The sequence below is a fragment of the Polypterus senegalus genome, chromosome 12 (assembly GCF_016835505.1).
Source record: "Polypterus senegalus isolate Bchr_013 chromosome 12, ASM1683550v1, whole genome shotgun sequence".
NCBI lineage: Eukaryota > Metazoa > Chordata > Cladistia > Polypteriformes > Polypteridae > Polypterus > Polypterus senegalus.
Window position 1 is genome coordinate 126,841,144 of NC_053165.1, and position 14,613 is coordinate 126,855,756.

Below are 14,613 nucleotides of genomic sequence, written 5' to 3' on the forward strand. Positions count from 1 at the left end.
GTTGTCGTTAGTACTAAAACATGAAAAAAGTTTTTCTTTTAGGTATGTGTTCAACATTTCTTGCATTTCCTGTCATCCTACACTTACATAGATCTTTGTAGACACGGAGCACATGCATGGGTTCCAAATAACGATATATTATTTACACTATACAGTGGCAAGTACCTCACTCCCAGATGAATGAGGCTTGAGTTAACAGAGCTTTTTGTCCTTTCTGTGGTGGCTTGGGGGATGGGATAGCAGGCTACTTTCTGCTTGTGCTTATCGACGCATTTACAAAACAAAACACACTGACGGAGAGCTGTGAACGGATTTAAGGTGGGCTGGGTTTACAAGTTTTTTCGTAGGCTTTGGTAATTCTAGTGTTAATGATCCCTATTTACTGTGTGATCTGTGATACACGCAAATGAAGCAATTTCAACATCCATTGCGAGTCTGGCTATTGAATAACAGAATGATCCAGGAACAAATGTAAATTATGTTGTTAAATGTAAGGTGCTACACTGTTGCAGCAAACTGCATAGTTTATAATATTTCATTCATCTGTAAGGATTTCACTCTTTGGTAATTTGCATGGCCCTGAATGCTTTAATCTTCCATTTACGCAGGGCGTAAGCAGATCATACCTTTTTAATATGAGGATAAGGATTAGGACAGCTGTTTCAATGAAGACATTTAATAAGAGAGTGAACATTTTATTTTATTTTGAAAAAAATGTGGATTGCTTTCTTTATTTTATCTAAAAAATGCTTATGTGCTAAGGAAAAGAAAACACACCATCACTTTATGCTGAATTCAATTCCTACTTTACATTAAACAATAAAAAGATTGAAACAACTGTGTTATCTATATGTAGCTCAGAACTTTTTGTTATCATGTAGCAAATGCACAAGTCAAATTCAATGTGGTGTTTGCAAAGAAAACAAAATATTGCAGTACAGTACTTACAGTGGCAATGCTGTATAAATGTACAGTACACTGTTGGGTATTTATCAATTTTTTTATTTTTTGTTTTGTTAATAATGAATTATTTGTCATATCTTATGTTATTTCTGATATTTTTAGTAATTATTTACTATGTGTTTAAATTTCTATGTGTTTTGTGGGTGTAGGCAAAAAAAGCTGGGCTATTATGACCTCACCAGCTACTGAGTCCTCCTTTGGCCTTTAATAAGGGAGAATCAAGGAACACACAACAGGGAACCATTTTGTTTTAGTTTTTTGGGGTTGTGTTTGTATTGCCTTCTTCTTAATTATATTTCTGGACCTTTCTGACCATTTTTGCACTTGACTAAGGATTTCATTTTAGTATTTATTGGGACTTGTTTGCTTCAGGTGATATGTTTTTGTCTCTTTTGAATTTGTTCTTGCATTTTTCTTTATTTATTATTAAGTACTTTTTCTTTTATAAAGATTGATTTTTTACAACTTTATAAGCTGTAAGATTTTAATGGTTCTTCCTTCTTGTGGGGTCTTTTTGTTAAGTTTTGGAAACTATTAAAATATTTTTCCCTGTAGGCCTGCTAGCCCAAGTAGCTGGCCTCTAGACTGGGTATTAAGCCTAGGAAAACTTAAGGCCTACTGTCCAGTAAAGCCTGTTTTGAGGGACCTCAGTCCTTTATAACTATGGAATATGTTCCAGCTTACAACATACACAAAATGTACCCCCTTGCAGATAATCATTTCTTTAGACTGGCAATTTTGTATTTCCTATAAAGCAGTTCCTGAAATGTAATTATTGTTTTAAATGGGATAACAAGCAGAAGTATTCAGAGCAAGTGTAAAAACATTACACATTTTTAAAAAGCATATAATTTGAATATAGTGTTTTTCCAAAGCATAGCAAATGACCAAGTAGCTGTAAAATTCCATATGGATAGGTAAATAGATATTAAGTGGATTTAAGCATGCACAGTGAAGAAAATGCAGTAAATGGAGCAATCATATCAACAACAAATGATGCATTATGGGTGTCACCTTTTGGTTATTTTTGCTAGCTAAGTAGCCCACACATGGAACATGGAAAGTACACACTTTCTCTGGCAAGCACTGTATGCACAGTAGGCTTGGGCAATGTGACAATATTATTTTGCCAATATTTGCAGCCTTGACCAACTTTTTTTTTTTTTGCTTTGAGATGTTGATTGGCAACGTCTAGCCTGCTATTTAAAGATAAATAATGATGACAAGTTCATGTTAAGATATAAGGTTAAACAGGCCCCAGCAATTAGTCATTTTATAGCTGATAATAAGTGACAGGCACCTGCTCTCACATTGCAAGAAATGAGCATGTTCAAGTCTGTGAATGCTGCAGTGAAGCCCATTGCTGTGTTAACATATGTTTTATCAGGAAAAGACTGTGAAACAGTTCATTCATTAGTACTTAGTAGCCTTCTGCCGAAAGGCGATATCAATGAGAATTGATGATTCATTACTTACATCGCCAATGGACTTTCATTTGAAGAAGATTTGAACCAAGAGGTTAAATATATGATAAATACACTATGTACGTATATCCTGATTGTATACAGATAGGCTGTAAACACATTGTATTTACTTACAGTAAAAGGTTTAAGTGCTTCTTTGGCAGGAAACTCCAAATCCAAATACATTTTCACTAGAACAATGCAAATTAGCAACCTGACAGCCTGCTCTGTTATGACATTCACCTTAGTAGGCATGCTGTTTAAAAGGCCAGCATAAGAACCAATTTGTAACATATTATTAAGAGAAGACAAGAGAGGCAGAAGATGTACTATTGTAATTGAGCAATTGTGACAGAACTAGCCAAAAACACAGCATTGCTGCGGTCAGTCAGGGTGCATGAATGGAACCAAGACTACTAAGAAACTGCTAAGACTGTTCCATGACTGCTGCTGCTGCCCAGTCTCCCCAAGTGACATTTCACATTTTTCTGTATTTGCAAAAGATTGCAGCTTGTCAGGCTGCTGGGGAGAAAAGACACAAGTATTGGAAAAGATATACTCAAAAAACATGTTGTAGCTGGCATCATGGTATATTACCATTTTTACTGGCTGTAACCCATTATCGAGTTTGTTTAAAATAAGTAAAGCACCAGTAAGCCAGTGCACTTGGCAGTTGTGTTGTGCTCCCCAATCACCTCTTTATCAGGCTCCAACAAGGGAAGCAGCTCAGTTTGGTAGATTAATTCATTGCGGACATATCTCTGTCACTGACGCAATAAAAACTGGTGACAGATTTATTATGACCAGAAGGGATGCTGCTGCTTAATTTAAGGTAATTTTCTTGACAGGTATGCAGTTTAGCTGGAGTTCAAGGTTGACATATGTGCCTTAGCAAAAAAAACATTTTATGTAAAGCAAATGTAATTTATTCACATAAATATTATAAAACAGCTGTGGTACCATTGTATCCATCTTGTAGTGCCCTGCTTGTATTTTGTACTTTTTCTAAATTCTGAAGCACCAATAAATAATGGAAGGTGAGATTTGCTAAAGCGTAGTCCGCTGAATGCTGTACGCACAAATGATAACTGGAGTTTGTTGTGAATGTTTCAGAATAAAAACCTTCCTACTGAACAAATAACAAATAACTTTGGCTAATTTGTTTGATATAAATTCCTGATTTGTTTTGAAAGCAAAGTGTTGCTAGATAGGCTAATTTCTTCTCAGCAAAATATTTGCACATCTGTGTTTTTCTGTATTAAAAGAAGATATTTTTGCACCTTGTCACAAGGCAACACCGAGGACACAATGTCACTAAGTTGAAAACTACAGGAACTGCAATAAAAGCAATTTTGCCTTTTTTTTGTTAAAATGGTGTTTCAGCCTCAAAACCAACAATCTTCCCCCAATAATATTATCTGTCGACAATGTTTAAGGGGATGATGATTGACCTGAGAATTTTACATGTCACCCATCTTAATGCACATAATGTGGGAGCTATGCTGAGAGAGGTCTACAAAGAAGGAAGTGCCAAGAGCTTTGTGGTGATGGGCAGCATGGAGACAGACAAAGCACTCTCTGAATAATGTGCGTCAGAAGGATGCAATTGTATTATTTTGTAAAAGCATAAACATCAGATACTACAGTTAGCAGAATGTTATAATTTTGTTTAGCTGTTTTGTTTTATTTTGTTGAACTGCTGGGTGTTTTTGTGCAAAAACTAGAATGTTTCAGTCTTATATTAAGCTGCATTGCTTAGTGTTTAAATGGGTTAGTATTTTTTTTTAATTTTGTTAATGATGGGACCTAATGTGTTTGTTCACAAACTCAGCACATTGAAGATGAAGGAAGTTGAATTCCATTCTGTGAGTGATTAAAAGGTTATGGCTTAGATCGAAAGAACTTGGACAGACATTCTCCAAAGAAGTGAGGTCTGATTCTAGTTTAGCTATCGTAAGATACTTGTATGACTACTTGAGAATCATATGGTGAAGTTGTGAATTGCACTCTTAATTGACAATTTTGGAGTAAAGATTTATTAAAACACCAAAAACTTGCATGCCCAGAAAGTGGATCACAGAGAGTTAAGCAGTATATGTATGATCAGAGAGAGATGAGAGGAATTACAAACAGACAGAGAAAGCAACTGAGAGATACAGCAAAAGCAAGGCTACCTCAAGCATTTTTACTATCCTTGGCAAAGCTGTTAATGGCACCCCGCCAACCCCCTTGCTTTGAGTGGAACCATCAACGCCAAACCTATCTATCTATCTATCTATCTATCTATCTATCTATCTATCTATCTATCTATCTATCTATCTATCTATCTATCTATCTATTATTTTACATTTCTTTCAAGAACAAAAATATATTTGGTACATATAATCAAATCATCACTTAAATTGTTAATCCACTTTTGTAGGTCTCTATTTAAACCACCAACCAAACAGGTAACCTTATGATGATGGTAATTGCCTAGTTATAATCATACCAATGGCAGCTCCCTAACATGTACATTTCTATTAAATTAATGAAACAAATCAACAAACAATATAATCATAAATTTTAATGAAATTGAAGTATAATCACCGTCTTTAAAGTTATACCCATAAATCTTTTTATGGAGAACTTTTTTTAGTGTGCCAAAAGTGAATCTCACTGATGGTGGTGATCAACAAAGGGTGATATTTGGAAAGCTTAAATGTAAGCCCATCTGAGAAATAATTATAGTTTGAATTAAATCAGCCTTCAGCAAAGCTACAGTCTTGTTGCCGTTTTTATCGGTTAATTTTATTTTGCCATGTTTACTGTATGTCTTCTTTGCTATTCTAGTTTAAGGATTATTATTATTATTATTATTATTATTATTATTATTATTATTCATTTACCAGATAGAGTGAAAGGGAAGACCTACGAGACAGTAGTAAGACCAGCTATGTTATATGGGTTAGAGATGGTGGCACTGACCAGAAAGCAGGAGACAGAGCTGTAGGTGGCAGAGTTAAAAATATTAAGATTTGCAGTGGGTGTGACAAGGATGGATAGGATTAGAAATTAGTACATTAGAGGGTCAGCTCATTGGGAGAAGGATGTTATGGATAGAGCTGCCAGGCCTAAGAGAAGGTTTATGGATGTGGTGAAAGAGGACATACAGGTGGTGGGTGTGACAGAGCAAGATGCAGAGGACAGGAAGATATGGAAAAAGATGATCCGCTGTGGCGACCCCTAACGAGTGCAGCTGAAAGTAGAAGAAGAAGAAAAAAAAAGATCGTTATGTTTGGATTATTATCCATATTGTAACACCAACACCCCATTTATGATAAGTTGGCACCCATGAAAACAAAACCAGAACTCTGAACCTGCACTTGAAGAAGATAAAAAAGGCATAGAAGCTGAGTGTGGTGCATTCTGGAATATGAAAGACCACACATAAGCCATCAGACATTAACAAACATCTCTAGTACACAAAAATAAATTAAAATAATATAACCGGGCAGTTATATTGAGTCTGAGTTTTCATAAGTGTTAGAGTTTGTATTGTTTAAAATAATGCTGCCCCCACCACCCACAAGTTTTGCTACCCTAGGTCACCACTTATTTCAACTAAATTGTAGAGCCAACTTAGTCTGGACTTTGATTTGTAGCGAGGAGAAAAACAAATCATTCTTTCAGCTGAGGGGCTCACTAATCTGAAAGAACTGATTACATCTAAATCAACAGTATATTTACAGAGTGAAATCATGATAGTATGTGATATTGAGATGGACTGGAATAAGTATCTTATCAAATGGTGGATTCATAAAAGAGCTGGCATCAATAAAAATAATTAACTGAAACTTAGTAAAGTTTAAATGCTCTTTGGCTAAAAAGAAAAGATTAGAGGGTGTTACAGGGTTGGACTGTAACCTGTTAATTCTAGAAAATTTACCTTCAGAATCAGAACCCATACTTAGGATTTTAAATTGGAAGGAGTGATGTATAAGAATAATTTTTACCCCACATTTACGTTTAGGCCCAGTAGCAGAGCTTGCCATAAAATAACTTTTGTTTCCAAATTGGAGGACATCTTTATCAAATAACTGGATTTCCTGCAAAAAAGCTTTATCAGTATTTTTCAGGGATTGATAAGCTAGGACACTGGCTCTTTTGACATTTCAGTTGAGACTGTTGATGTTTGCTAAAGACTTATCACATTATAGAAATAAATAAAAAGGGATCAGTGAAAAGATAATAAGAATAAAAGCGTAGGTATGAATTAGGACCTGTTGCTCCCCAGGGACCTGCCACAACAGCATACACATAATCACAAGCTTATCCACTCACTACCCTCCCCAACTACAAAAAGAAACAAAATCTCTTTAACAAAATCTACTGTTCAATCAGCCCAACCCTAGTAATTGCAGTCTACATAACCACCTGAACATAAGAAATTTGACAAACGAGAGAAGACCATTCAGTCTATCAAGCCTGTTTAGCTAATAGCTAAGCTGTCTCAATATCTCATCCAGATTCTTCTTTAAGGTTGTCAAAGTTTCTGCTTCAACTACATGTCTCGGTAGTTTGTTCCAGAGTCCCACAAGTCTTTCCTAAAGAAGTGCTTCCTGGCTTCAGCTTGTAGTGAGAAGTTAAGCAAAATTACATCTTTCAGCTTTAAATGTAAATGCACTTCCCCTTAATTTCCACTGATGTCCACGAGTACATGATTCACGCTTAAACCAAAACAATGTTGCTGGATCTACTTCATCAATGATACAATGAACAATGGTGTATCTGCACAGTAGATCCTATAGTAGGCAGGGGTGATGACAACATCCCCCAACCCCTTTAGCAACAGTTATGCAGGGCACGTTTGCAGTTGTTTTTGCACTGTATTTAAATTTTTTTCCTAGCAGACCTGCACTCTTCACAAAATATCTCTTCTTTGCCTTTTATTGACATCTACTGTAGTTTCTGAGTTCATGCGATTTTGCCCCTTTTTGTGTTTTACTCTAGTGCTCCTTAAAGTTGTGTTGGTCATTGGGGTTGTGCTGGGTTCATTAATTTTTACTGATGTGAAATGTCTTTTAATTTAATGGCTGTAGTACTGAGCTTTGAATTAAACCATATCTAACATTAAAATGTAGTAATGGAATACTGTCATCACATTTCTTTATATACTGATAATTTTAGGGTAGTCTAGAATTTAAGCATGTATAAATGACTAGTTTATCAATATTGTTGAAAGATGCACTTAAATCTTACAAGAATCATTTGTGTTGGTATGTAAGATGCAGGTATATCGATGAACCATTCCACTTGATAAACAGGTCATCCATTCTACTTAGCAAGTCCTAAAGAGGCAGCAGGTTTCTATTTGCTGAGTACTTTTTGTTTTCCTTGTAAGTTTTACTTGGTATAATAAAGACTCCTATTTTTATTCTGTGTGTTCTGTCCTTGCCATTATTCTGAAAGGGTACTCTTCTATAACACTGTAAATATAGGAGTTTTTAAGTAGTACTTACTTACTTACTATACGTTTTCTGTGCTTGCAGCTTACAATGGGGCTGTAGAGTACCAGAGTCCAAAACATGAAAAGAGACTAAAACTTATCAAATACAGTGAACCCTCGTTTATCACGGTTAATCCGTTCCAGACTCTACCGTGATAAATGAATTTTCGCGAAGGGAACGATGACAGCACCAGAACTCTGCTCACATCGCGTCGCTTCGTACCTCAAGCTGCAAGTAGTAAGTCTGTAATAAGCGGAATACCGCTACGCTTTGCACTCACAGGATGGAAGGACAATCCGAATGCTTTTATATAGTAGATTATTGTACTGTACATTTAATTGCACACAACCACTAACCTATGAAGGCACGACCTCAGTAGAAGAGTCTTCAGAGGTGGTGCAGTATCTTCAGCAGGTGCGTTGTTGTCTTCAGTGAAGAAGTACTAGGAGTAGGCAGTAGGTGTCTGGGTGCGCGGCTGAAGAACATCTTGATAGGCAGTTGCTGGCACTGTCTTTTCATATGCGTGAGGAGGCTTTTGTAGGGTATTTAATCATATCCAAGAGTTTCACCTTCTCCTGGATAGTAAGCATCTTCCTCCGGCGCTTAGTTTTATTGTCAGAAGGCTCAGAAAAAGCAGCACGTTTAGGAGCCATCGTAGGGCTTAGATAAAAGTTCTCAGAAAGCGCATGCGTAGTGACGTAAGCGTGTATGAGAAAAAAAATCGCGATAGAGTGAAGCCGCGAAAGTCGAAGCGTGATATAGCGAGGGATCACTGTACATCCATTTTTCAAGGCAAGGATGATGTGGGATATTAATCCGCATCTTGAGATTGTACAAATATTGGAAAGCAGTGTATTAACAATCGCTTTAGAAAGGAATTTAAAAAAACAACAGATTATATGTGAGATTCTTTGATTTTCATTTTCCAAATCTGCTCCTTACAGATACATTTTCTTTCAGGATTTAGAGAAATAATACGTTATCATTTTAAATTGGCAATATGTCTGACTTTAAAGACAATCCATTCCATCAATCTGTTTCTCATATCCACTTAATTCTGAGTCGGGTTACAGGGGATCTCAAGCCTATAGCAAGATAGGACACAAGGCAGGAACAAATCGTGGACAGGGTGCCAATCCATTGCAGTGTACACACACACACACACACACACACATTGCTAGTCCATGTTTTTGGACTGTGGGAGAAAACCAGGGATATACTTGGTATAATTGTTCAACCGTATTTTTATGAGCCTGAATATACTAATGAGGAGCTCCAGCAGATCAAAGAGGAAAGAACAGAGAGCAGAACAGAATTGGAGAGGCAAAAATGGCAAAACATGCAGCTAGAAGGTATGGCCTTGCAACAAACAAGTGTTGATTGGTTGTGCACATATGGAAAATGTGAAACAATGGCCACTGAGGAAGAGTGAGTATGTTGCAAGTTGTGAGAAATGCTGCTTCCACTGATACAAAATATAGATGTGTAAATGAGGGGAAATTTAATCTGGAATCATCATTTCAAATTATCATTATGGCTTTGTGTCTGTTAGAAAAAACACTGTAGTAAGTCTGGGAGAACCTGCAAACTGCACACAGACAATGACCAGGCACAAACCCATAATGGTAGATCCATGAAGCAGCACTAGTAACGATTGTTCTGTCTTGCCACCCTACATAAGAGCTACTCATCTATACAGTATTCATTTTGCTAGTAAACAACATTTCCATTGTCAATATTCTGTGGTTCTATATTTCAGCCCACTCCCCTTGAAGCTGCAGTGAACTGACTCACCTTAAATTAGTTTGGAACAGAGCTGGCTTCAGTAATGTGTGATTAGGAATGTTTTCTTTTCTTGTTTGACTGCAAGTAGTTGTTGATGGAGTGTTCACATCCAAGAGCTACAAGCCTTAACTTAAAAGTATCACGGTTAGTACAAAGAAGTCAAAGGAGACTGTAAACACTTTTTTAAGTTTAGTTTACATCTTGGATATGCACATTTTCTCAAAAGACAAAACTGCTATAAAAAGCTTCAGGCAGGTGTTTTTCTTTGTGCTGAACAACTTATTTATTTAAATCAAAACTCCACACAGTAAAGATAAGACAGTAGCTGTGAGCAGTGAATCAAACAGGAAATGTATTCTTATGTCAAGAAAAATAGTTCCAAGAATCTGTGACAAATAATTATTTCTAGTTTTCTTTCATTATAACAAGGATTTCTCATAGACATGGAAGGCATGTTTTCTTAAATCAAAACCATAATTATAAAGAAATGACTTGAAAAGTACTGAACTTACCCTTCAATACGGTCTCATAAACACTAAATGAACATAAACGGATAATCATGAAGTTTCACAGGAATAAGAATAAAAAAAATAAGAAGTTTACTTAGTCAAAGAGCGCTTCCCGGGTCCTCCCTGCATGGAGTTTGCATGTTCTCCCCGTGTCTGCATGGGTTTCCTCCGGATACTCCGGTTTCGTCCCACAGTCCAAAGACATGCAGGTTAGGTGCATTGGCGATTCTAAATTGTCCCTAGTGTGTGCTTGGCGTGTGTGTGTGTGTGTGGGCCCTGCAGTGGGCTGGCGCCCTGCCCGGGGTTTGTTTCCTGCCTTATGCCCTGTGTTGGCTGGGATTGGCTCCAACAGACCCCTGTGACCCTGTAGATTGGATATAGCGGGTTGGATAATGGATGGACGGATGGAAGTAAAGATTATCAGTAACTGTCCTAGAGCCTGCTTCTCAAATTGTGAGCATCTTTTACCTTGATATATTAATCAGGTTTTCTTAATTTCCATTGATGAAACTCCAATAACAACAACCAATAGCGTGTGAAAGTGCTGGAGTTCCTCAATCTGCTCAGACATGCCTATAATCAGAGCTGACTATATTTGCATTTACATTTATTTGCTTAGCAAACGCTTTTATCCAAAGCGAGTTACAAAACCTGCCAACATAATAGAGTAAACATCAATCAAGGGGACTGTTTGGGAACAAGTGTTACAGGACGAACTTACAAAATTGATCATAGCAAGAGCATAGCTCAGAAAAAAATGCAGTTACGATTCCTGGAATATTAAAATTTAGTATCTGTTAGACTGAAATTCACCAAACAAGAAAGTCTTCAAATGCTTTCTAAACTTAGGGAGTCAGAATTCTAAAGCAACAACAATTTATTTCTTATATAGGCCAAAATCAAACAAGGAATACAGTAATCCCTGGCTATATTGCACTTTAACTTTCGCGGCTTCACTCTATAGTGGATTTTATATGTAAGCATATTTAAATATATCGCAGATTTTTTGCTGGTTCGTGGGTTTCTGCGGACAGTGGGTCTTTTTATTTCTGGTACATGCTTCCTCAGTTGGTTTCATACAAGGGACGATATTGGTGGATGGCTGAGAAGCTACCCAATCAGAACACGCGGTTAAGTTCCTGTGTGCTGATTGGCTCTGCGACGGAGCGCAGAATTCAATTCCGCTTTGCGTTAACCAGGAAATCTCGTCTCACTCATTCAGCATCAACATTTTTCGCTGTGTAAAGAGTTAACTTTAGTCAATGAGCTGCTCGATGCCCACTCCGAGACAGTGAGCGACAAAGATTTGGCTGAGATGACCAAGTCAGCGAGCGAGGAAGATAAGGAACAAGAGGACCCAGCACAGGAAGAACTCTCGAGCATCTCACGACCATTCTACGAATGGCAAAAGATCTCCAGACATCGGTTCAAGAATGGGACCCGCAAATGATTTGTTCTTTGCAATTTAGAAATACTCTTGATGACGCCACAGAAGTGTATAAAAACCTCCTTACACAAATGAAAAAGCAGCACCACCAAATGTCCATCACGATGTTCCTTACCCACAAAACACTGCCTAGTACGCCATCAGTGGCAGAAGAAACTCCAGACAACAACGGCGGTGCTACACAGCCGTCTGAAGAGGCTCCTTTAGAAGAGCTGTAATGCTCTCCTTTGTTAAAATTAAACTCATCGTTATCAGACAAGTCGTCGTGTCATTGTTGGTGAGTACCTATAACTAATTTTCTACGTACTTAGTACATGTAGTATGTTTAGTGAAACTGTACACACATTTTACTGTATATAATTTTTCTTGCATTGTATTGTGCTGGAATGTCAAAAATGGATGTCCAGAGCAGGGAACTGTGTCACCTGAACTGGAGTGAAGTAGAGTCCGTTCCACCTGTTCTTCGATAATTTCAAAAATAGTTTCATCTATATCGGAGTCTAAAAAGGCCACCAACATTGTAATTTCTTCCGATAATTCTTCAGTTCAGTCTCTAAAAATATGTAATATCTTCGGCATAATCCATTTCATCGGCAGTAGTAAGCATTTTTCTAATTAATTCTTGTGCTATCGATTCACCAATCAGTAACTAGAGGGCGTTTTAGAGCCCACCCTCTCAACTTTGACGAGTGAAAGTGACAGTGTTATTTCAAGTCGTATTTCATGACGGTTTGCAGGAATGTTACGGACAAAATGAAATAAATAAATAAGCAACAAAAAACATGTTTCGTGACACATTTATTTATGCTCTCATTTCATAATACATTTATTTATTAAGGCTTCATTTCATGATACATTTATTTATTTATGCTTACATTTCACAGTACTTTTATTTATTTGCGCATTTATTTATTTAATTTTGTCCGAAATAGTCCTCCATAGTCTTCATCCAGGTTGCAATATCAGTGAGACCTGCAGAGATTCTAGCTGATACTGTGTGATCCATTGAAGGAAAAGACAGGTGTAGTTATCATCAGCATAGTACTGATTGGATAACAGGACCCAGTGAGGAGTTGAATACAGGGTAGAGGAGAGGGCCCGGCTCTTTTCCTTAGGGCATCCCCATGCTTGCCTGGGACACCCTTGAAAACTCTTCATGCCAGGATACACAGTAGGATCTCCCCAAAATGTTGGATTCAAACCACATGGAGGCAGTGCCAGTGAAGCCAAGGTTGGAGTGTCTGCCAAGAAGGATCTGATAGTTGACCATGTCGAAGGCAGAGGAGAGATATAGAAGGATGATGCATTATTAGCACTAGCCTGCTGTAACATGTTGACAGCTGTACGTAATGCTGTCTGGATGGAATGTCCCTTCTTGAAGCCTGACTAAAATACATTGAGCAGTCTGTTCTATTGTAAAAAAGAAGAGACTTGGTTAAAGACAGAATGTTCAGGTGTTTTAGAAAGAAATTAAAAAAAAAAACAAAACTAGCCTGTAATTACTTACTTAAGATGGGTTGAGAGTGGGCTTCCTGAGAAGCAGAATTATTAGGGCCTATCTAAACAATAAAGGAAAAGCGCCTATGCTGACTGAGGTAATAAATTAGGGGGAGATAGCCTGGATGAGATATAAAGGATGTGATCAAATGAACATGTAGTGGGACGACTAGAGAGGGGGTTGAAAATTACATTAGTGGAGAGATAGGAGGAAGAGGAGAATGTTGTTGCTTGTTCAGGTGGTAGCAGATTGGTCAAACAGAGTGGTGGGAATTGACTGTTGAGGACAGACACTTTTTCTGAAAAAAATTGCAAAGTTAACAACAGTCAAAGAAGGTAGAGGTGGTGGAGGGTTGAGGAGGGAGGTTGAGAAAAAAACTATAAGCATCAGACGTGCTGCTAATCATGTTTTGAAAGAAACTTACCTGAGCGTTGGTGTGACGGTGCATGTCAGCCCCACACTACCAGGTCTCTCAGGGGACCTCTTAAACCCGCTACTGCCGATAACGCACCCGAGGGATGAGCCAGTGATTGCCAGATGTGGGAGGACAATGACATAGGATGTCAGTGACAGCACTGGTGTCAGGAGTGGAGAAGTGGTCAGGAAGAGGAAGATTAGAAGAGACTATGGAAGAAAAACAAGTGGAAGAACACAGTTGGAGGAATGGCATTGGTAAGAGAGGGAAAAAGCAGGGAAAATGAATGTAAAAGTGGTCAGATGTGTGTAGTGGAGTAACAGTTGTGTTTGTGAGTGTGCAGTTCCGTGAGAGAATGGGATCCAAGTTTACCAGCTTCGTAAGTTGTTTGGGTGTGGAGCTGTGTCAGGTTAAAAGAGGAGAGATGAGAGGAAATCTGTAAAGGAAGAACTATTCAGGTGGATATTCATGTCCTCAGGTTAGTAGTTGCTGCCACCATCAGGACTGCAGGAGAGCAGCACATCCAGCTTGTGGAAAAAGTTATTTTGTAGACCTTGGTAAAGAGCGACAATATTAAGGTTAATAGGATAGGCAATAGTTATTGCATGGTACTCAAAATTGGCATATTTGCATAAAGTATCCAGTGATGTGAATCTCCTTTTTCGGGAGACTAGCATTCCTGTCCTTCCATTTTTTCCAGTGGAGCAACATATATGAGTTAAGTGGAATCAGGAGAAGTGGGCTGTCGGTGTTACCATATTTCCTGGGTGAATCCATGTCCGTGCCACAACGTGAAGTCCACTTTAGGTGACAAATGCTGGGAACAAGTCCTCTTTGTCCACTGCTGACTGACTGTTCAGAAGGCCAAAGAAAAATAGTCTCTGAATGGGCAGATTATTGAAGTGGATGAAGACTTCCTTTATTACATTCTCTCCTGTTAATGGGAAGAAAAAAGAGGTCTAGTATTAATCAGAGAAATGTACTGAAAACACAAGCTGAGGATAAGAGACATAAGAAATAGTGTTACTGGTTAAATAAGGGTGT

At 37.8% G+C, this 14,613-nt stretch overlaps 1 protein-coding gene across 1 annotated transcript in view; it reads left to right on the top strand.

Annotated features, from left to right (window-relative positions):
* adamtsl5 (ADAMTS like 5) overlaps positions 1–14,613 on the top strand; it is a 202,273-nt gene that overhangs the window by 74,625 nt on the left and 113,035 nt on the right. The gene's annotated exons all lie outside the window — the stretch shown is intronic.